Source organism: Rhinopithecus bieti, unplaced genomic scaffold (genome assembly GCF_001698545.2).
Source record: "Rhinopithecus bieti isolate Rb0 unplaced genomic scaffold, ASM169854v2 scaffold_30732, whole genome shotgun sequence".
NCBI classification, from domain to species: Eukaryota; Metazoa; Chordata; class Mammalia; order Primates; family Cercopithecidae; genus Rhinopithecus; species Rhinopithecus bieti.
The window spans coordinates 3,274,095-3,298,440 of record NW_016814045.1 but is presented as its reverse complement, the minus strand read 5'-3'; the positions used below and the strand labels follow the sequence as shown (position 1 = coordinate 3,298,440).

General features: G+C 45.2%; 1 protein-coding gene across 2 annotated transcripts in view; it reads left to right on the top strand.

The window, feature by feature from the left end:
• The window catches only part of SLIT3 (slit guidance ligand 3), a 669,050-nt gene that overhangs the window by 124,305 nt on the left and 520,399 nt on the right, over positions 1 to 24,346 (top strand). The window lies entirely within an intron of this gene.

The window sequence follows — 24,346 nt, the reverse complement described above, 5'->3', positions numbered from 1 at the left end:
GTGTGACACTTCCTTTATTTAAATAAAAGTGAAGGATGGGAGATCATTAGGTCTAATGGGGCTGGAAAAGAAGCAGCAGGGAAAGACAGAGTTGCCCAGGGAATATTCTGTTCTACAGTTCCTCCGTGAGTAGAGGGCTGTTGATGTGAGTGATGTGCATATTGGGTAGCACTTGCCATCTCTGTCTTCACCATGCATTACCAAAGTGTTCACCACCTTTTGTCTCTGTTGTCATCACCGTGGACCAGCAGTCCTTCTAGCTGGATTTCAAGGACCTCAGTAATCTTCCTGCTGCATCCACTATTCCTGTGTTGTTCACTGTCAATCGAACAGCCACCATTAGTGTTTTAAGGCAAATCGGATCTCCTCTTTCCCCCAATTAAAAGTTCCAATGACTTTACATAGTCCTGAAAAGAAATCCTAAGCTCCTGCACTACATCATCTGGCCCCTGGTACTCGTCCTAGTGCCATCTCACGCCACTCTCCCCACGTACACCACACTGAAGCATCATGAGCCTTCTTCCTGTTGCTCCAACAATTGTATTCTCTTCTTGGCTTTGCTGTTCCTTCTGCCTGGAATATGCTGACCTCAAATGTCAGTGTGGCCAGATCCTTCCTGAAATTCAAGCCCTGGCTCAGCCATCACTTCCTCAGAGAACCCTCTCCTGACAACCCTGTCTGCAGTCATAGTCCCCTTCCTTATTGGTCACTGTCTACAAGATGATCCTGCTCTATTTTCTTCATAGCACTTATCATTACCTGAAATTCTTTTTGCTCATTTATTTGTTTACTTGTTTGTATTTTGCTCTTTCATCCCCCTAGTAGATTGTAAGCTTCTTGAATGCAGGGATTTTATCTGTTTTGTTGACTCTAAAGTCAATCATCTACCACTGCATCTAGCACATGGTGGGTACTCGCTACACACTCTGGAAATGAGCAAATGAGAGAAGGAAACTGGTCTCTCCAAAATCTGCTATTCCCTCTCACTATATGGTCAAAGGTGCCTTTTGTTCCAAACCAGAGCTCTCTCCTCATTGCCCTGCAAAAGCCCCGAATGACTAGTTAACAGCATGCGCGCACACACACACATATGCTCATGCACACTCACACAAACACACACAAATGAGAATAAAACTAACCCAGTGCGGGAGGATTTCATACTCCAACAGTGGGTCTCCCACCAAAGAGAAAGAAACAGCCCATGCTAGAATCCTCTTCAAGCAGATGTGAGCCAGTGCTTGAGACTGAGAGCTGGGGAGGGGAATGTTGTTTTTGATGCTGTTTCAAAGATCTGGGAATAATATTCTGCGATACAGTGAAATGAAAAGATAAGCTGTGTTGGCTTCATCTCTAGGCCTCACTGATTTTTTGACTTCTGATAGACATTGAAAGGGATTGTCTAGCTATTGGAAGCCTCAACTTAGTGAAGGCTTTACAAAATAACCTGTGGAGACTCAAACAAAACCAAACCTTGTCTGGAAAAAAAAAAAGAAAAGGAATAGGTTTCACTAATTTATTGAACATTGACCTAAACCTCCAAATTATTTTTTTTCTTGATCTGAGATCTAAACCAGAGGTTGTTTGAAATACCTCTGGTGAATTAGTCCAGACCTGAAATGAACCGTATCTTCTAAAATAATTGAACCAGAACCACACTGGTGCAACAACATATTAATGTTTTCCAAACTAACTCTGAGACACTCGGGCTTGGTGTTGTATAAAGCTGTACCACCAACCTACTGTTTGTTCTTCTCCTACATCCTGCCCCCTCCACCCCTACCTGTCACTTCTCCTTTCTGCAAACCTACCATCATTCAGTCATGGGCCCGTCACCCACCTTGCACTGAAGAATGTAAGCTCTTGAGATTCTCTTTATTTGCTCAAGAGCAATAAAGTCAATGAGAGAGGCTGCTGTTAGGAACAACCTGACTTCATCACTATCTTTAATCCATGTCATAAGAAAGAGAAGAGGTGTCTTATGAGTGAGAATATATTCGTTAAATGAATCGGGTCGGGGGGAAGGGTTATAGAATGGAAAGAAAGGAAGAAAACCTGAAGAATGGAAGAAGGGGAGGAAGGAAGAAAAGATAACAGCAACAATAAAATTAAACAGGGAATAGGGGTGCTAAAGATAGAGATATGGTAATAGAAAGGAAAGAAAGAAAATAAGAGTCGTGTGTGTGTGGTGGGGTGCGGTATATCTCAGGTTTGTTTTAGTCTTTGTCTGGCTCCTCCCAAGGCAGCTGGAAGAATCTCTGATCACACATGTGACTCTCCATTCTGTGCCAAGCTCTGTGTAAGCTCTTGTCTCTACAGCAACCGCTCAGTGGGTAAGAAGCCACCTTCATAGCATGCCAGAGCTGAATGACACCTTCTGGAACTTCTATAGCAATGCCCTCATTTTACAGTTGGAGAAATGGAGGCATGGAGCAGTGGGGGACTCACAAACCTTAGCACTCAGATTTCTGGTTTGTTGCTGTGGGCACAGCCTAAAGGTACCTGCTTACCTTAGCCATGATTTTTCATTAAGCGACAGGGGGATCACAGAAGACAGAATCTTAGCTTACAAGAAGTAAAAGATTGATGCTTCCCTGGGTTGGGCCAGCTGGGATAGCAGTTACTTTTTTAAGAAAAGGATGTTGATGATACTGGTGATAGATTTGCGGCAGAAACTAAGGATTAGCCATTCTCACCTGTAGAAAAATTGTGAGTGGTTCTACCAAAGCACTAGGACTGCCTCCACGTGGTTGCTGTCATGATGTACATTTTTTCTTAAAGAAGGGAACTGAAAGGACAAACCTCACATGAGAGTGATTCCAAGGAAAGAATCAACAGAATAGGCAATCAGAAGGAAAAATTGGAGGATGACTCCCTAAGGATTCCACCCTGCTATTGAGAGACTGGCAGTGCCACTCTCTTCCCTCAAAGGAAGGGAAGAGAAAGGAAGTCTCCTTGAGGTGGGGGTGACAGAGACTGCTTCCCAGGGCTCACAGCAGTTCCAGGGAAGACAATTCATTAGGAGCCCAGTCTCCACCCTCTAGGCATTTCAGAAGTTAAAAAGCTAAAGTCAGCTTTGTATCAGCATCATTTTCTTCTCCATCCCAGATAGTTACTTCTCCTTTATAAGGAGGCTTTGTATTTAAGAAAAGACCCCAGCCTGGTGCTTAGAATCCCACCACCACTGAGGACCTGACCAGGCTTTCCTGGTGGGCAAGGTCACTGCCCCCTGCTTACCTACCATATAGAACTCATTTACCTACAGCTAATTAGCCAGACTCCAATGAGGAGTCCCAAATTGCTATGCTAATGGTGGTAGCCCTCCCCTCCCAAGAAGTGCTGATTTCCCTGCTCAGCATGAGGGACTTCAGTAATATCTTTTTCCAGTGATATAATTTCATTCCTCCATGGGATGCTGCTTTGGTCCTAGTTCACTTAGCACTAAATCTCTCGTTAGATACTCTCATTACTTAATCTTTTCAGGCCCCAGATCAGCCTGGGTCTCTTATTTATTTATCTGGGGCCCTGTTTACTTCCCTGTTGTAAATTACTTCTGGCTCCTGGCCGTCTGATTGCTGCAGTGATAGACTAATAGCTCAGAGCTACTGCATTTGCCTTGTGTGATGAGGCAAATAATATGCTTAACTTATGGGAGAGAAATGCACCCTCCATTTATTTCAGTGGGGGAAAATATTACTCAGGGGAAAGGGCCAAATCATTTACCTAATGGCTGCTGGTGGAAGTCGATGTAATTACTGACAGAATTATGTGAAACAAATTGTCATGCCCATAAATCTAAACCTCCAGTTCTCAAAGGCAGAGGGGGGATTTCAGTGGCTTGCATGGGCTCTGTCTCTGGAGCCCTCGAAGTGGATTTCTAAGAGGGTGCTGGCAGAAAGAGGGAGGTTGGCCCTCTGCTTTGCTTGGCCAGGGGCATGCTCTTCACCAGCTCCAAACCCAAGGCTGGGCAGATTGCAGCCTGTGAGCCAGTCCAGCCCACTGCCACCTGCTATTGTAAATAAAGTTTTATTGGAACACTGTCACACCTATTCATTTACGTATGATACATGGCCCCTTCTGTGCTACACGGCAAAGTTACATAGTTGTGGCTGAGACTATACAGCCCCCAAAGTGGAAAATATTTCTAATCTGGCCCTTTACAGAAAAATGTTGCTGATCTCTGATCTTTATTCTACCAGAAAAAAAGTTGTCAAATATTTTATATGGAAATGGAGGGATTAATTTAGATCACTCCTCTTAACGTCTTTCAAACAATTCAATGCCATAGCAAGGAAATTCGAAAGGATCTAGGATGGCTATCACTTAGTCTGTATTGCTTCCGCCTCTATTCATTGCATCTTCTCTCCACAATCTGGTGGCTAGTAAATATTAGAAACCCATTTGACGGAAGAGAAAATCGAGACTCTGAAAGGTGTTTTAGGCAAGTTCATTCAGCGAAGAAATCGCAGACCTGGCATTCATACCTTGCCTGTCAGCCTTTAAATTCTACCTTCTTTCAGGTAAACCTCGCTGTTTCCTGAGAAAAAGAAGGAAGAAGGCATTGGCCTTCTTGGGGAGGACTTATCCAGGCCTTCCCTCTCTCTGCAAAGGAGCTGCTGAGAAGAGACATGTGAGCAGCCAAGGCAGAGGCACAGAAAGCAAGGGGAGGAGTGGGGGGAGACTTGGTTTCCTTCAGTCTGCACTCACTGTGGGCCTGGTGGAGGAGCAGGCCAGAAGTACTTTAGCTGTTGGGAAACCCTACAAATGTTTATCAAACAACAGAAAAGCCGAAGAGAAGCAGCCCTGGGTGATAAAGAGCTTACTTCATGGCCTTTGCTGCCTGAGCAGTGCTGACTGCTGGAGAGAGAGCAAGGTCCATCTGGCTTCCTTATGAGGGACATGGAAGTCACCAGCCCTGCTGCAGCCAACGTGAAAACATAGTTGTGGCTCTCACACCCTGCAGGAGCAGTTCTCTAGGCTTTGGGGTAGCCTGGGGCCAGATTCTGTTGCCCTGAACTTTAGAAACGGGTGTAGGAAAGGTGGTGTGTAGGAAAGGCCTGCAGGTATTACCAGCTTGTCTGTGGAAGCCACAGACATTTCAGGGTGAAAACAGGGACCAAAATACCTCTTGCAAAATAGTCATTGAGCTGTGTGTTTGGATGAACGGAGGCAAGATGGCGCACTTCCGGGTTCTTCATCCCCCAACTTTTCCCGCAGGCGCGAAAATCCAGCGGGCGACCCGGGAAGGTGCAGACCAACTAGGCATGCGCCAGGTGATGTCAATCTGAAGAGACCAAGATTTACCTGGTCGCACCTGCGGAACGCCCCGGACACGCCCGTGCCCCGCCTATCGCCCTCCCACTCCTAGAAAAGCCGCTCCGGAGGATCGCCACGCGTGGACTTCCCAGCTTCCTCACTGCGGTCGGTTCCCCACTGCGGTCGGGACTGTTGGAACTCCGTCCGAGAGCTGTACGGGTGACTCTGGGGACCCCTTTTGTCGGGGGCCAACAGACCTCTCCCTACCCACCTTCTTCCCTTGAAGCTAGGTGACCAAAATAAACTTGCAGTTTTGCTCCTACCCTTGCCTAGTTGCTGGTTCTTTTGTACCCGCTCTGGTGGTCTTAGAAAAACAAAACACTGTGAACCTAGGAAGATGAGAAGATGTAGTGGAAATGATAGTCAATAACACAACCACACAGCAGCAACTATCATTTGTTGAATGCTTACAAAGCACCAGGGACTTTAAATGCCATAATCTTCAGAATCTCATTTAATCTTCATAATTATCCTGGGAAATGGGTATTACTGTTTCATTTATTATAGAGGAAATGGGGCTCAGAGATGATAAATAATTTGCTCAAGCTAAAATTTAGATGGTGGCGCTGATAACCCAATCTGCCTAACCCATTAACCATTCTGTGTACTAGGAGTGGGAAGAGGGGAAACCACAGAACAGATATGAAGTCAGACTACCGTATCCCACCTCCACCACATAGGCACATAATTTTGTTTTTCTGAGCCTCAGTATTCACTGCGTAAATGGATATAGCAACTGCCAGAGTTGTGGAGACAGTCAAGGATAATGGTGTATTGTAAGCATCAGTCTATTTTCTGACTCATATTAAGAGCTCATCTGGCCCTTCTTCATTTTGTTCCTTCTTCCCATGACTAAGACACAGACCCAAGCTTTCCATCACTGCCGTCATTGTTCATTGTCTACGGTATTCCTCCAAGCTCTGCAGGAAGTGGGACCTGCAGATCCACCTTCTGCCTTTGAGGCATTTGCCATCTAAAATGAACATACATTTATGGAACACACAGTCAGGAGCCAAGAACAGCCAAACAGTTGTGAAAAGAGCAAAGGGTATTTTCATCATATGCATGTCAAAGGGAGTTGCATTTAAGAGGAAGATTTTTTTTTTTTTTTGATCATTCGTCTTTGTTGAGCTTCAGCTCCATGGGTTAAAGAGCAGAGAGAGAGAGATCTGGAAATATGCAGCGGGGACAGGTGAGGACAGGCTGTCACTTTTTTTCTTTTGATCTGGGAAAGCTCTTAGCTCAGATATCTCCTCTCCTGGATTTTTCATAGATTGTGACGTACTGATGAGTTGGCCTTCAGTAGAACTTAAAATGAAAGAAAATTAGCAGTGTTTTGTACTATACTATGTGCTGGGCAGGTTCTTTCTCCAGCATCCTCAATTTATCTTCTCAGCCTTATGAGGGAGGGTATTAGTGGTATCCCATTTGATGTCAAGGGAAAGAGTTTAAAGAACTTGTGATCTAGAGCTTGTGATCTAAGAGTTAAGAGATGAAGACAAAACCAGAACAAGAGTCTTTCCAACTTGGAAGCTGATCGTACATATCAGATGCTCTGTCTTCACTCTGAGAGGGAGAGATGCTCTCTTCACTTCCTCTACCTTCTAATGTCACCCCAGCTGCCTGGAAAGAAACTCTAGGAATTATTGCAGGGGCCGTGTGTGGTCTCATGGGGTCTGACTACTTCCATCCTAGAGGAACTGGATTTTTTAGGACTCTCAGGATTATCATTGACAGAAATTAAGGAAATGCAGGATAAAGGAAAATGAACCAACAAGCAACAACAATGGCAGTGCAGAACCTTGAAATAGGATGGCCCGAGAGACTCCAGGCTCAGAGCCCACTAGGTCTTGTCTCCATCCAAATCTCACCTCTGCATCTGGCAGCTTCTTTCAGTGCCCTCATGATGGAGCCCTGGCAGACTGGCACCATATCCTTACAGGTTTGTAACCAGAGAAGAGTCTTCTGTACTGTTTGTACCAGAAAACCCTCAGGGAAGGACTCCTGTTGGGCCTGGCTTGAGTCACATGCCTTTCCCTAGACGCTTCACTGTGGATGGGGCCTGGGGTCTTGGATGAGCCGAGTGAGCATCACATGCCCACCTTTGGTTACTAAAGAAAGGGAGATGGATTCTAGGCATACAGAGACTGGAGCAACCACACCTCAGCCAGCGGGAGCTCTGAGCAGGATGCATGCAAAATATGATAGTCAGCCTTCTATCCAGAATGCCAGACTTCTTCAAGTCCAAAGTCAGGCCCAGAGTGCCATGCAACTTAATTCCCTTGTCCTCTGAAAACAGGGAAAACACATCTGCAGCTATTCTGAGGAACGACCTCAGGGAGCTACAGATGGGCATTTAATACAGTGGAGGAGATGTCGACTGCTGTGGTAACTGCCCGGGTTAGAACATTTGAAATCATAAGACTGGGTAAATAATGTGGGGAAGGAATGTGCACTCAGGAAGGGCGTGCCCTTGTTTTCAGATCTAGGAGACAGCATCCTTGAAGCTTGGCAAGACTATAGGACAATCAAGGGACTCGGTGGAATTCTAGATTTCACCTCTTCCTTCCCCTCCAGCTTTCACTCCTTACATACTCCTTTCAGTTCCAGCCTTTTGCAGTCCAGTTACCATGTTTTCTCTTCTCTCCATCTTTATGCCTTCTTATTCGTACCTGGAACCACCCTCTCACTTTCTGCTATCCAGCTGAATCTCGTTCTTTATTGTTTTTGAGATGGCGTTTCGCTCTTGTTGCCCATACTGGAGTGCAGAGACGTGATCTCAGCTCACTGTAACCTCCGCCTCCTGGGTTCAAGCGATTATCCTACCTCAACCTCCCAGGTAGCTGGGATTATATAGGCATGTGCCACCACACCCGGCTAATTTTGTATTTTTAGTAGAAACGGGATTTCACCATGTTGGTCAGCCTGGTCTCGAACTCCTGACCTCAGGGTATCTATAACCCTGGGCCTTTCAAAGTGCTGGGATTACAGGCTGAATCTCGTTCTTTAAAATTCATTGCTCATCTCTCCTCTAGGAAGCCCTCCCTGACTTCGCTGGTCTTATTTATTAGAAAGACATCCTCTACCTCTAGCTTCCCGGGCAAACTATTATTGAGCATCAGTCATACTCCAACTCGGAGACGGGTGCTTTAACTGCCTTCCCCACCATACTATGAGCTACTTGTGAGCAGGGAATTGTATTTTTATTTTTTATTAGCAGGGTTTAGTACAGTGCTAAAATATTTTTTTTTAAAAATGGAAAAAATGCATGAATGGGAAGTTGTGCTGTAAGAGCAGATGTCGATTTTATGGAATTCATTACCTCAGAGGTATTTGAGGCGGCGAATGTGAACATCAGCTTCCCAAATGTCTAGATGTGCGTTTCCCAAATGCGTTCATTTTAATGGGTGTTCAGCAACAAAAAGATCCTGGTCAAATAAATTCAGAAAATGTTGTGCTAAAGGAAGTATGGAAGGCTTCTTGATTGCAGGACTTCTCAGGGTATTTGCCATGTTAATATGCACTGTGAATTTCCAAGACGTGAAAGTAAATACACAGCTAGTTCCCAAATACCTTTTGACTGTAGAATCTGTGTTTTGGATGCATTTGGTGGGACTTGAGTTTTATAGGACTGGTGTTAAGAAAATGGGAAGTTACGACTTCTTAATATTAGGTTAATTCATAGTTTAAACTGACATAAAAGAACCCTGAAATAAGTATCTGAGGACAATCTGGTGTTTCTCCTGGGAACCCCATGGTGATCAAAATGGACCAAAGATTGGTCAATGCAGGTTGGCAATTCCGTGGTGCCATTTCATTTCAATCTCAACATGGCCTTTGAGAACCTTATTGTTATTATTAGTCCTTTTATAGCACCCAGTTTCCTCTCCAGGACCTTTTTTCCACTCAAGTTGAAAAACATTTCAGAGGCTTTCTTAACCCCCTACCTCCTTCCCAAAGTTTCCTCTGATTTGCTAGAAGAATGGTGGCATTTCCCCTCCATGCCTACACTGTCTAAACTTGCCCTCTTTCCTTCACTCTTTGCCCACCACCCTTCACACTTTCTCAACTCTATTTCTGGCAGATTCCTCTAGCCCCAAGGGGGTAGAGAATAGCTGTAGGCCCCGTAGGCATTCTGGGTGGGTTGTTGGAACTCAAATCTCTTTCTGAATCCAACATCCCCATTCTCCACCCCACCCCATTTTCCTCTAGGGATAGAGTGAATTTTTCCCAGCTGAGTCCTCTGAGGTAGATGTCTGCAAATGTTCAGCAGCTTCTCCAAAGCAGTGAATATTCATGTATTCTCAGGGTGGGCTGCATTCCAGCCTCAGGGCAGGGATCTTGTTTGCTCTGCCATCGTGTTGTTCAGGACTGAGGTCTGATCTGTGTACCTCCAGTTGGGAGTCTGCATCCTTGGCTGAAACCTTTCCTGAGGCTTTCAGATCTAGGGAGTGCCACACTAGCCTTGGGGCTGCTACGACCTCTGGAACCTTGCTGTTGGATGTTTGTACAAAACACACAAGCACAAAGGAAACTTGCAACAGACACTTGTACTTTTTCCCTCCACCTCCCCGCACACATTTCTTTTGCCCATTGCTGCTCTACACGTTTGCTCAAGACCGTTCTCCCTGCCTGGGATGCCTTGCCTTTTTTTCCAAAGATCATCCAAGTCTAGAGACAGTGCCATATGGTTCTTAAGAGTGAGGGTTCTAAACTAGAAAGTCATTGCAAACATCACATGAAATAATCCTTACAAAGTGTTGAGCACAATGCTTGGTGTTCAGTAAACACTAGCTATGTTATCTAACCCTCAAGATTCAAATCCTCCTCAATCTGTGAAAATGCCGCAGCCATCTCTCCACACAGAAGTTTTCTGTTCATCTGTGCCCTGAATTCCTCAGCATGGTCAACAGAACCACATCAGTCACACCTTTTGTGAAATGTTTGGCATTGTTTTCATGGACTGCTTCTCATTTTGGTGTTATTAAGCAAGATGTTCCCTCTGTTTCTGCCTTTTCTTCCCCAACTACATGGTTGGTAACCATGATGTCTGCCAAGAAGACGTTGCACAGAATAGCTGGTTAATTTACTTGTTTTTTTTTAAATTGGGCCACCTGATTGGTCAAAGTCAAGGATTTGGAAAAACCACCCTTGTTCTCCCTCTTTTGAAACTGTCCTTTCAATGAAAGCAATTACAAAATGGCAGTCCCACAGGTGGATTCCTGTCAACAGGAATGTTTGGCCCATACCATTTTTTAAAAAAATGAACTGATTATATTTAAAAATGGGGAGATTTTATATAAAAATTCAGATTGTTTGTTCCTTTCCCCAAATTGGGAGCTCTGGTGGCAGCAGAAGCACAGGGTTCGGTGCCCTTTAAGGTAACAGCCTGCAGAGTGCCTTTAGAGGGGCATATTGTCTCCAGCTTGCTTCCATTCCCATCAACCTCACTGTCCCACATGGGTAGTCTTTTAAGCTTGGGGGACACAACCGTCTTCATCCCCCAACAGTGCTTCACAGAAGAGGTGACTGAAGCCCGCAAGCCCAGGGCTAGCAATTGGCCGCTGAGGCAGGCTGGCTGTTAGGACTCTTCCTTACTCCTCAGGAGGAAGAGCAGGCCCCTAGCAGGGCTCTCTTTTCCTCGGTTGCCTTTGGAAGTTATGACTCTTCTGGACCTCTGTTTGATGTTTCCACAGTCTTTTTACCCCTGAGAAGTAGATGGGACCAACATCATGGTCTTCATCCCAAAGAATAGGGCGCCTAGTAACGTTGTGGTCCTCAGATGCTCTTTCCAGGATCTGAAAGCCAGCGGGTGTGGAGGCGGCATGAGGTGTTCAAATGTGGGTGTCGGTGTGATCAGTTGATCTTCATAGCACATTTGCTACCTCCCATCCAGCAAGGCCACATCCCTCATCCGGGTGCATTCAGGAAGTGTCTGGAGGTTCCCTCCATGGCATCCTTTCTGGAGGCCTTTTGTCCGAAGGGACTATTCCCTCTGCGAGAAAGGGCATTCCTGAACTGCCTGCCCACATCACAGGCTTCCACCCCAGCGGAGGGCTGGACTTGGGCTCTGTGGCCAGTCCCTGCAGCTTCTGGCATCACCCGGTCAAGATCAGGCCTTGAAGCTTCTCTGCCTGGTGGGGCTTTGCAAATAGAGGGTTTGGAGCAATGGGTAGATCTGTTTTGAATTGAAGCAGTTACCTCATTTCATCTCCTCAGTCAGATCATGTTTTTGTGGTGATGCAGCTTCTCTCTCAAGTTTAGTCTTCTCTTGTCTCCAAGTCTTAGTTATATTATTTCTGGCAAGTAATTTGGGGTGTGCTAATTACCATCTGAACTGAGTAACAATTCTCTGATAGGGACCAATTTGTGGTAAGGAAACTTTCCTTGCCAGGGATCCCCTCTCTAATTATCGGAACCATGAAAACTTCTACCATTCTACCCAGTTTGACATCTCAAGGGCCCCTGGGCTCAGACCTTTTTGCATGGAAAGGCTGGGAGAAGCCAGCTAGTTTATTTTCCTGAAGTTATGTTATTGAAAGCTGATTCCATTATTTATTTCAGAAAAAAAATGTGTGTTTTCATACATTTCATATGTAGACAAGCCATGCAATGATATACTAATCTGGAAGTAGTCTTTGAGAGCTTCTAGTTTAGGCCTGGCAAAGAGATTATGTCCTGGATGCCCACTCGGATTAGATAAACAGTGCTCAGGGTAATATATTGAACATGACTCTGAGGTCAGAAAAACTCAGAAAAGGCATCTGTGGATATATTAGGCCTGGATGCTGTGGACCCAGGACAGGGAATGGAGCACATTCCCTACGTGCTGTCACTCCCATGGAGCTCATGCTCTTCATCTGGCAGGTTAGGAGCCAGCACCAGAGATTGGAGGCAACTAGCATGCTGCTGTTACTTACAACATCTGTATGTGAGTTAGAAAAAGGTGCCCCGCTCTGGGCTGACCCTGCTCCAGGATCACAGGGCTTGGGATGAATCCTAAGTGAATGCCTCTTAAGCAGGCTCCCCAGTGCTTTGGTGGAGGGAGAGGAGCATAGAGTGGAGTGGTCCCCAGTCTGTTGTCCCAGCAGGGTCTCTGGCCACTGGCCATATCCAGCAATCAAGGAACTTCTCCATAGTTTGCACCAATTTGCCCCCATTTCCCCTTGTTCCTCCTGAAGGATGCAGGCAGCTCAGACTTCAGCCATCAGTCATGAGAGCATCCCTGAGAGTTTGAGGCCTTGAAGGGGATCATGTGTAACTGAGTGGTTTAAAAGTATGAAAGCCAGACAGATCTGGGTCTGAATCTTGACTTTGTCACTTTGGGTCCTTGGCCAAGCTGTTTAATTTCCCAGAAATTCGGTTTGGTTTGGTTTTGAAGTAGCAACTCTAACACCTACCTCATAGAGCTGTTGTAAAGATTAAATGAGATGATGCATGTAAAGCTCCCGGCACAGTGCACAGCATTTAATTAACACTGTCTCAGTAAACATTTGCTATTTTTATCATCTGACTAGTGGAGTGCATTTTCCCCTGTCAAAAAGGCTCCAAGGCAGGGGAGAACTTAAAGTCGGATTGTGGAGCAGCCCCAGAGAGCTGGTATTCTGCAGTCGTAGAACAATAGAAGACAAGATTGTAGAATATTTATTATTTTTTAAAGTTATTTTTCACCTTATTAAGAATGATTTGAGTGAGCAGTTTTAGATATAATACTAAATCACAGTCTTGTAAGATGCATAGCCTACTTTCTGGAAACTGTTTTCATTACTACAAGATTGTAGGAAGGGGCTGACCCGTGCTTAGAGTGAAGGGCCCAGGAGGATGTGAGGGATTTGGGTTCTGTTGACCTACGGTGTAGGAGAAATGCTTGAAGAGCTGAGGAGGAGCCCCCACAGGAAATTCTCATGTTCGTGCCCGTCTTTGTTGCCAGAAATCTCAGCAGAACATGAAAGTTCAGATCCCCAGAGTGGACAGGCTGGGAAACTCTCAGGTAGAGTTCCAAGAGAGATGTGTGTATCTTCCCTCAGGCCAGGGCACTTTCCAGAATTCACCTACCCTCCGCCCCTCCTCCCCCATTGCTCATCTCTAGGTAGTGTAGCCAGAGCATCATTGAGTGGGCGCTGGGTGGCAGGTGAGCTGGGCAGAGAGGGTGCTAGGAAGTGGGTAGAGGAAGCAGAAGTTCAGGTACCAGAAACCAGTCTGCCTGGGTTTCAACCCTCTGCTCCTTCCCAGAGAAGATTATTTAGCCTCTCAGGGTGTCAGTTTTGTCGTCTGTGAAATGGGCATGAACATAGTACCTAGCTCACAGGATTGCTGTGAGGATTAGGTGAATTATTTTTTAAAAATGCTTAGAACAGGGCCTGGAACCAAGAAGCCATTCAGTTCATGTTGGTCAGTATCATTGTTTTTGTTTGTTTTGTTTTTGTTTTTGTTCTTAAGAGACAGGGTGTCACTGTGTTGCCCAGGCTGGAGTGCAGTGGCACAACCGTAGCTCACTGCATCTTTGAACTCCTGAGTTCAAGCAATCCTCCCACCTCAGCCTCTAAAGTAGCTAGGATTATAGGCATACGTTATCATGTCTGGCTAATTTTTTTAAAGTTTTTAACATGGAGGCGTCTCGTTAGGTTGCTCACGCTGTTCTCAAACTCCTGGCCTCAAGCAATCCTCCCACCTCAGCCTCCCAGAGCACTGTGGGATTACAGGCATGAGCCACCATGCCTGGCCAAACATTGTTATCAACACAGGGATAGGGGAGGTAGGAGGGAAGTCACTTGGGAGAATATTCTACATTCTCCAAGTGACATGGGGGCATACACAGGCCTATCTGGATAGGAGGCATCATTCTTTTCATTTCTTCCATTCCGGAGTTTCTCTCACCTGTGCTTTTTGGGCAATAACTGAAATAAACTAGAAACTGGAAACAAGGAGGCCCGTAGCATTAGGAGGTGATAGTGGGGATGGACTGGGTGGGTGGAAGAGGGCATGGTTAACAATACCATGCTGAGCTCCCACCCTTCTGTTATGTGCTGAATTAGCCTCACCACAAACAGATGCCAGGAGAGGTGAACTGACTTGATCAAGATCCCACAGCTGCATTATGATGAGGTCTTACTAGCATACAGTCCGAGATGTGTGTGACTCTGGGACTCTCGCTATTTCTGCCACCTCAGCCCACTCCCCTGTTGCTCAAGATGATCTCCACTGCCCTGCAGACTGTAATATGACTCTCATGTGCCTTGATGTGCCCGCTGCTAAATGAAGCATCTGAGCATGAACACGTTGAGCGAATAATTCACCAGGCAGCAGTTTTCTCATTAAGAACATGTGTCAGCAAATGATTCTGCAGCCCAGCATGAACAAGAACTTTGGGGGGAGTCATTGGTCTCCATAGCAAAGACGGCTAGAAAACAAAGGCAGTGACCCCAGAAGATGAGGAGGAGGAGAACAAATTAGTAGCATTAGTCTTAGATAGAAAGGTGAAAGAAGGTAGTGCTTGGTTTCTGAAGTCAAATCCTGGCTTTGATCTTTACTGTGTGACCTTGGGCAAGTTATTTAACCTGTTTCTGTTTCTTTATCTGTAAGATAGGCATGGTGATATGAATAGTGCCTACCTCTTAGGTTTCATCCCATTGACAAATATCTGCTGAGCACTCACTCAGAGCTAGGCACTCAGACACTATTTCATTCTAGGTGCTGGGGACACAGCTGGGAATGAAAGAGCAAAATGCCTGTCCTTAGGGGGCTCCTATTCTAATGGGACTCCCATTCTAGTGGGGGTGCACTTGATAGACAAGGTAAACACATAAAACAACTGGTGTGTTGGACAGTGATACACGCTTAGGAGAAAACTTACACAAAGCAGTTGTCTTTGGGGGTGGAAGGGTGGGGTGAATTTTAGATAAGGTAGCCAGAGAAGGCTTTACCAAGAAGGTGACCCTTGAGTAAGGACTTGAAGAAGGTGAGGGAAGGAGCCACAGGCATATTTGGGGAAATATTGAATGAATGAATCTATCAAATGAAAGAATCCGTGAAAAAATAGGGTCATATGGATGAAATGTTATCACAATAAATGCAATGCACTTAGAATAGTGCAGGACGCATAGTACGTGCTCAATAAATGTTAGCTATCTTCATATTTAGCAGATTAGGCGATGAAGTTGTTGCTGTCACTCCCCCTACTTCTGGCTTTCTGAAAGCATTTTCCAGATACGCAGAAAGGAAGGCCATAGAAGTCTCTTCTGATTCTGTTAGCAGACTGCATACAATGGGATCTCTCTTTTAGGTTTGCCTAGGCACAAGTTAAGACTCATCACACACACCTGGATTATAAAAGTTCTCTTATGCGTGCAGCCCTTCTGAGGTTTCTCATACTTTTGCATAAATTGCATCATTTTCTTCCAACATCCCTGTTGGGTAGCAAGGCAGGTGCCTTTAGTGACCCCCTCCCCTAGCAAAGGCCAGGGATCTAGCATTTCCTGAGCAGCTACTATGTGCCAGGCACTCTGCTAGTTGTTTTGCCTATATATGTTGCCTCCCTTATCTCTCCCTAGAGTCCAGGAGACCATGCATTATCATTACTGTTTGAAAGATGAGGAAACCTAGGTGTGGCTCCCCAGTTTGGCACAGCAATAAGCCGCTTGCTGGGGCTGAAGCCCAGACAGCCCATTGCAGGGAATCTTCTGTGGCTCACACAGTGAGCCTGCCCGCATCTTTGGCATGCCACCCCAGCAGGGCAGCCCTGCCTGGGAAGCCTGAGAACAGGGCGTGTTGTTGGCTTGCAGTTTAATTGAAGTGGAAAGCAACCCACTGAGACAGGCCCAGATCTGTTAATCCTGCTTGTAGGAATGCTGGAGATAAAAGCAGCCATGGACCTAGAGAACAATGGCTCCACATACCAGCAGGAAAGGGCACTGTCATTGCCCCAAACCAAACAACTGCCAGGGCCCGGAGGGTCTGGCGGGGAAGGCCCAGGATGAGGCTGACTCACAGAGATGACAGAACAGCCCGGAGAGAATGGGAAAGTGCAGAAGCCAAGTTTACCCCAGTGCATATATACTTTGGGGCTGAGTAATGTGGTAGACAAATCACTCCCTTCACCATCCCACCCAGAGTGGAAGTGCACCCTGAAGCCTCAAGGATAATTTTTACTTAAAACAGTTGAGTCAAATGGAACCACAGACTCTGCTGCTGCTTCAGGAAAAGGGGCTGCGGTCCTGAGACTCCCACCCTGTTGTGCTACAATGGGACCTTGGGAAGGAAAGCTTTCTCCAAGGGACTTGAATTAGCCGGAAATATTTAAGATCCCATTTTCCCTCCCATTGGCTTGTATTGACTGGTCTTGATGGGGAGTCTGAGGATGGTACTTAGAGGCCCTGCAACAGAAATTCTAAAACAATCGACCAGACTTTCGAATGTGTGGTTATGTTTAGATGTCTTGGGTTGCTTTCTCCTGGCTTTGAAAAGGAGCAGCCAAAACATGTTGATTTGCAAAAATCCTTCCAGAACATAAATCACTGGGGTGAGAGTGGGGTTGGAGTCTATCATAGCTCACTGGGAGATGGGCCTACTGCCCATCTTTCATGGTCTCCCCTTTGCACTCTGCCCTCTGCCCAATGGCTGTGCTCACTGGGGGCCCACAAGCGTCACCTCTGCCCAGGCCCAGAGGAGCTAATGGGGCAAAAGTTTGAGGAATTTGCCCTGGTGAGTTTTATAGAGAAACTAGCCTGAAAGTGGTAAGATTGGAAGAGCGCAGGAGTGATCACGTCACCCTTCCTTCCATTGTCCAGTAGAATGAACCTAGATAGTTCCTGGACTTCCTTAGTATTTCCCGATATGCCCTCTGCAATGATAAAATATCCAGATTTTATCTGGGCTGATAGCTCATGCTATCTGTCTAATCACTTTGGTGAGGTTTCCAGCCTCAAGGATAAATCAGAACTTAAACATTTTTCAGTCATTTTTCCACACATATAAGTTGCATTTTGGTTGTTCCTCTAGGGTTTTCCCACTAGGGAAAAGGGAGCCACTGTGATGTCCACAGCCCTCGTTCCAAACACCCGTTGATTAAACAGAGCCTGGCTCAGAAAGCCTGTGTCGGGATTAAGATACTCATGTATCTTAAGTGCAATTTGGATTCCCTGGTTCAACCTAGGCTTCATGCATTGGAGTCTGCATGTTCAAAGCGAAAGTCATGTAAATCAGATGAATTTGACTATTAGCCTGGCATACCTTTTCATTTCCTTTTTTTTCCTCGCACTGTGGCCTGGGCTGGAGTGCAGTGGCATGATCTCGGCTCACTGCAGCCTCCGCCTTGCAGGTTCAAGCGATTCTCCTGCCTCAGCCTCCTGAGTAGCTGGGATTACAGGCACACACCACCACGTCCAGCCAATTTTTGTATTTTTAGTGGAGGTGGGGTTTCACTATGTTGGCCAGGCTGGTCTCGAACACCTGACCTCATGATTCACCCGCCTCGGCCTCCCAAAGTGCTGGGATTACAGGCATGAACCACCGTGCCCGACCCCTTTTTTAATGATCAGTGGAACCATTTTCCTCTCCCTCCTATCTGTTATTGAGATACTTACTCTGTGTTGGAATCTGGCTCAAGTTCCCCATTTTCTGCAGGTCTTTCTCCCTTAGAGCTATCTCCCCCCTCCTACCTTGCCTTCCTATTATGATTTGACAGTGAATCCTGTATCACCTGGCTGACAGATCTTAATGATGACCCTGGCCATTTAGCAACTAAGCCTCATACCATGTGCCAGGCATCATACAAGGTCGTTGCCCTAACTCCATTGTATCCTTACAGCAGCCTAGAAAGGTAAGGGGAGCCAGGCCCAGTGAGGTTACCTGACTTCATTAAAGCCCCACTCATAAGAATCTGGGGCTGGGAATGGTGTGAGCTCTGTCTGACCCCAAAGCTCTGAACACGGATGCTTTGACTCCTGGTGTGGTCAGTGCTGTTGGATAACTTTGCACACATGCTTGTCTGGTTTTGATAATTAGGGAATATGCTCTGCAGGCAAGAAGCTCACATTTCTTTGTGTTCCCGTGGCATCTGGCACAGCACTTTTCACCCAGAAGACCTGCATGACTGTGTGTTGTTTGAGAGGTCTGAGCAGCTCATGTTCACTTTGTACTGACAACCTAGAGACAAGAAGGAAAGGAACTTCTCCTCCTGCTGTAAGGGGAACATGGCAGTACACAGCACATCTCAAACTCTCTGCATCCCAGTCTCCTGGAGGGCTTGTTAAAACAAATCGCTGAACCTACCCCCCAGTTTCTGAGTCGGTGGTTCTGCATGGGGCTGGATAATTTGCACATATACCAAGATCCCAGCAGGTCTTGGACCCCACTTTGAGGATGGCTGTCATATTGAGAAGTACAACCCACATTCAAATCCCATCTCTGTGGCTTACTCACTGACCACGGGGAAGTTTCTAGAACTCTCAAGGATCCAGTAGCACCCTCTGTAATGAAAGCAGAATAACATCAACAAGTTGTTGTGAAAATTAACTGAATATCCCATATATACGTAGTATTTCTTTACCAAATACAGATACAGCACTTCATATGTGCTAGACACATGTTGGCACCCTTTACAAATATGAACTTACTTAATTCTCATAGCAAGGCTAGGTGGTAGTACCTCTGTTTTCTTCCTTGTACAGAGAAGGGGCCTGAAGCCCAGAGATGGTCTGTGACTCGCCCAGGGTCACCCAGCTAGAAAGTCTGCAGAGCTGGGCTATAATCCAGACAGCATGGCTCCTGAGGCCACATCCTCAGCTACCGCAGTGGACAGTACCTGGCCTGTCTCTTCCCCGTTCCCAGGTTACACTAAGAAGGGGCCCTACAAAAGGGCAGGGAGATTATCTTTCTAGTTGATAGGCAGATTAACCATACATGACCAAAAAAAGACTATTTTATGACCACAGCTTTGAAACCACATGTTTGGCCTCCCTTCTGGTATCAATATGGTCAGCCGGGAGTGACTGTTTCTCTTTAAACATCTCTGGCACCGAGGTTTATCATTGCTCAAGAGGATGGTGCTTTAAAGAGGCCTTCAGGCTGAAGGAGTGGAGGCGGCACGATGCGGGTCAGTAATAAAAGTGAAGAGAGATTTGCAGCTCCCCCATGGAGGGCCTCAGGAGTCTAGCCAGCAGGCGGGTACAGAGCCTCGGCCCAAGGAAGGGGCAGTGATGGACAGGGTGGGAGGGGAGCAAATAGTTTCAGCGTGGCCGAGTAACTGAAGCTGAGAGGGCAGGCAGTGGGAGAATTCCAGCTATGTCATGGGAAATGGCTATGGCCAGGGCTCTGATTAGCGGCCGACCACAAATCCCCTGGGACCCTGCCAGGGGTCAGGAGACTGGGGCACCGCCGGGATGCCAAATGGTATGCCGTATTTCACTGTCAGAGAAGGAGGAGGCAATTTTAACTGTTATCCCTAGATGTGAGTGCTGGCACTGCCAGGAGCTGAGAGCTGGGTGGGGACGTATGTAGGAGTGAGAGAGAAGCTAGAAAAATCCGCTTTTCATTCCAAGGAACAACATAGAGGAAAGACCAAGCCATGCTGCTGGGGATTCGCATCATCTCAAAGCTTTTTTGGCCACCATCTCTGAAGTCTTTCTGCCCTTTTTTCGTTTCTCTGCAAGGTGAGACATCAAAGTCTCCCATTGCCATGTTAGAGAGCTAAAAGGGAAATGCTGACCTGGATCCCTCAAAGCGTAGGTGGATGGAACAATGGGGCTTCTGGGAGAATGGGCTTCACGTGGTTTGCTTGTTTGACATCTTTGGCTTGGAACTGAGCAATGAAATGTGGAAAAAATCAACTTGGAAAGTAAATGAGCTCAGTGCCCAGCTCACACTGGGGATGCTGGGAGGGTTAGGGTTGTATCACTTAATTCATTCCTCCAGCTTATCTCAAGTCCTGGCACCATGAGGCTTTTATAAATGTTTGTTGAGTGAATGAGGGGACTGATTGATTAATTGCTTAATTATGTCCAAAAGGATGATAAATTCAAAAAGAATCTTGGCTAACTCTTTAGAAATGCTTGATGAATTAAAGATTTTTCTGAACTCATCATGGCCCCATGTGACTGTGAAAGGAAGCCTTTCACCCAGGCTAAGAGGAATGGACAAGTCTCTTTTTTCTTAGGTATTTCACTGGATTTCATTTACAATGTAAAGTTAATAGCCTAGACCTTAAAGTTAGACAAGTCAGGTTCACACTGGGCAGATGAGATGTGTGACCTTGGGCAAGTCACTTAACTTCTCTGAGCAGTAATTTTCTCATTATAAAAGGAAGATAATAGTAGTGTCTTGCTCCTTAGACCATTAAAATAATCTCTCTGAATGGCATGGCACCGTGATAGACATGTAATAGCCTTCAGTAAGTACAACTCTTTGGGATCAGTGAGGATTAAGTTCAACTAAAGGAACATAAAACCCCTTAGTAATGGCTTAAACAAAGTAGAGATTTATTTTTCTCTATGAATCTACAATTAGGAAATCTATAGTTGGTATAGTAGTTCTGCTCTACCAAGTGCTCAGAGGCCCAGGTTGATTAGCTTTTTGTTCTATTATCCCTATGTTGTGGCCTTATCCCAGTAGTCTAAGTTGGAATGGCAGCCATTATATACATTTTCTAAGAGGCAGAATGAAGGAAAAACAAAAAATGGGAAAGAGTATGTGCTGGTTGCATTTTAAGGGAAGTAGCCATGTAGCACTTTTACTTATATCACATTAGCGTATAGTTGGGTCATGCTTTTGTTTTGTTTTGTTTTGTTTTTTGAGACAGAGTCTTGCTCTGTCACCCAGGCTAGAGTGCAGTGGTGTGATCTGGGCTCACTGCAAGCTCCGCCTCCTAGGTTCATGCCATTCTTCTGCCTCAGCCTCCCGAGTAGCTAGGCCTACAGGCGCCTGCCACTACGCGTGGCTAATATTTTATATTTTAGTAGAGACAGGCTTTCACCGTGTTAGCCAGGATGATCTTGATCTGCTGACCTCATGATACGCCCACCTCAGCCTCCCAAAGTTCTGGGATTACAGGCATGAGCCACCGTGCCTGGCCTGGGTCATGCTTTTCTAAAAACTCTACCAGTCTCTGTTTTGTTGTTGTTGTTGTTGTTTTGTTTTGTTTTTTTGAGATGGAGTTTTGCTCTTGTTGCCCAAGCTGGAGTGCAATGGCACTCTCAGCTCACTGCAACCTCTGCCTCCCAGGTTGAAACCATTCTCTTGCCTCAGCCTCCTGAGTAGTTGGGATTACAGGCATGCGCCACCATGCCCAGCTAAGTTTTGTATTATTAGTAGAGACAAGATTTCTCCATGTTGGTCAGGCTGGTTTTGAACTCTTGACCTCAGGTGATCTGCCTACTTTGGCCTCCCAAAGCGCTGGGATTACAGGCATGAGCCACCACACCCGGCCTCAGTCTCTGTTTTTTAATTGGTGTATTTAGGCCATTTACATTTAATGTAATTATTGGAATGCTAAGTTTGCCATTTTATTTTTTGTTTTCTGTTTGTTCTGTTTTTAGTTTCCTTGTTTTCTTGTGGGTTACAAGAACATTTTTTAGAATTCCATTTTGATTTATTTATAGGTTTTTGATTCTCTTTTGTATAGCATTTTAGTAGTGTCTCTAGGTATTACATATGCATAACTTACCACATTCTACTGGTGTTGACAATTTACTAGTTAAACTGAAGTGTAGAAACCTCACTTCCCTTTATGTTCCTTTACCCTCCCCTATTACAATACAGTTGTCTTAAATATTTCTACATAAATTGAAAAACGACACCAGATAGTGTTACAATTTTTGCTTTAATCACCAAACATAATTTAGGAAATTTAAGAAGGAAATATATTTTCCCATATTTTACTCTTTCCATTGTTCTTCCTTTTTCTGAATATTCTAATAGTCATTTCTTTTTGTTTAGAGGATGTTTTTTTTTTTAGCCTTCTTTTAGGGGCCATCTGCTAGTGACAAATTTTCTTAGTTTCCTTTCATCTGAGAATTTCTTGATTTTCCCTTCATTCCAAAGGATATTTTTGGCTGGATATAGAATTCTGGGTTGACAGATCTTTTCTTTCAGCCCTTGGAAAAAAATTGTGTCACTTCCTTCTGGACTTCATGGTTTCTGATGAGAAATATGCAGTCATTTGAATTCTTTTTCCCCAGTAGGTAAGTCAGTCAAGTATCGTTTCTCTCTTGCTGGTTTCAAGATTTTGTTTTTTCCAGAAAATTTTCTATGATGTGTCTTGGCATAGATTTCTTTGGATTTATCCAATTTGGGATCTTCTTACCTTGTTTAATCTGTAGGTTTCTTTTTCCAAATTTAGAAATGTCTCAACCATTATTTCTTCATGTATTTTTTAAGCCTCATCCTTTCTCTCCCTCTTCTTCTTGATATCTGATTATACAGGCGTTCGATCCCTGGGGCTCTGTTCATTTTTTGTTTTAATTCTGTTTTCTCTCTGTTATACAGGTTGAGTAATTTTTATTGTTCTACACTCAGTTTTACTGTGGAACAAACCCATTCATTGAATGTTTTATTTTTGCTATTTTTTCCTGAAATTTTCATTTCGTTCTTTTTTCTTTTTTTTTTTTTTTGCTGAAACATTCTAGTGTTTCATTTGTATCAAACATGTTCCTTATCGTTCATAAAAACATTTGTAACATGGGTGTTTTAAAATCCAAATTAGTGGTGGCATCTTTCGATTGTCATTTCTCATCCAAGTTGATTTTTTCTTATTCACAGCACGATGAGTGGTTTTCTATTGGAACTGGACATTTTGAGTATTATGTTATGAGACTCTGGATCTTATTAAATCTTCTATTTTAGCTGGCTTTTGATACTGCTCTGACATGGGAAGGGAGGCATTGCATTGTTATGGCCAGATAGGGGTGGAAATCCAAATTCTCTACTTGGCCTCCACTGATACCTTGGGGAGAGGGGATCTTTGTTACTGCTGAGTAGGTGTGGGAATTTCAGCTCTTCACTGGGTGTCTGTTGATACCACCTGGCTGGGAGTAACAAGCATGCCTTGTTACTATTTCCCACATGGCCTCCCAACACCTCAGGGCGGAAGGGGCAGGAGTGGCCTCTTTACTGCTGCGTGCTGGTGAAAGTACTGACTTTCCATAGAACTCCTCTGACGTCACTCCCACGATTATGTCACAGGGGAGGGGCACCTTTTATCTGTTGCCAAGTGGGCATGGAAGGCCAGCCACTCCTCACAGTCTCTGCTGACATTGTATTGAGGGATTTCTGCTGACATTGTTTGGAGGGACTTCATCACTCCTCAGCAAAGTTCAAAGTCCCAGCTCCCTACTTAGCCTTCTCTGATAACTACCCCAGCAGGGGCTTGGGGTTCTTTGTCTAGGCTCCCTATTCAGCCAGTGCTGGTGGAGGTTGGGGATGCAGATTTTATTTTGTGTGTGTGGTATCTCATTAGAGTCAAGTGATTATTGTGTTCAATTTTTCTGTTTACTAAGCTGCCAGGTTGGAGCCATATGAAGCAAAAGGAAAATCCAGAGAACTCACTACCATCTGTGTCATTCCTTAGGTCCCAAGTCCCTTGCCAGCCTGCCTTCTGCTCTCCTGCCTTTGAGAGTTTTCTGGTGTTTGTTTTGTATAATGCTTAGGGCTTTAAATTCAACTCAGTGTGATGAATAAGCAAAAGCCCATCTATACCATCCTTCCAGAAGTGGAAGTCCTCTAGGATAGCTTTTTATGTATATCATCAGGTACCTCAATGGTTCTGACAGAGCAGACTTGAGCCACCTGGTGGTTTGCATCATTGTTTGCTCATGTATGATTACCTTTCAATCTCTTAGTGAGTATTTTTAATGATACTGCCTGGTGCCCATCAGTAATGAGGTAGAAGATGCTCTCCATCAAGGGGAGGAAACAGCCCAGACAGGGCAGGAAATGAGCATAGATGTGCCTTCCCATCTCCACAGCCAGGGAATACTTCTCCTGCAGATCCTAGGACCAGCCTTCTGGAACAGGAGGACTATTGACAGGCTGAGAGTTCACT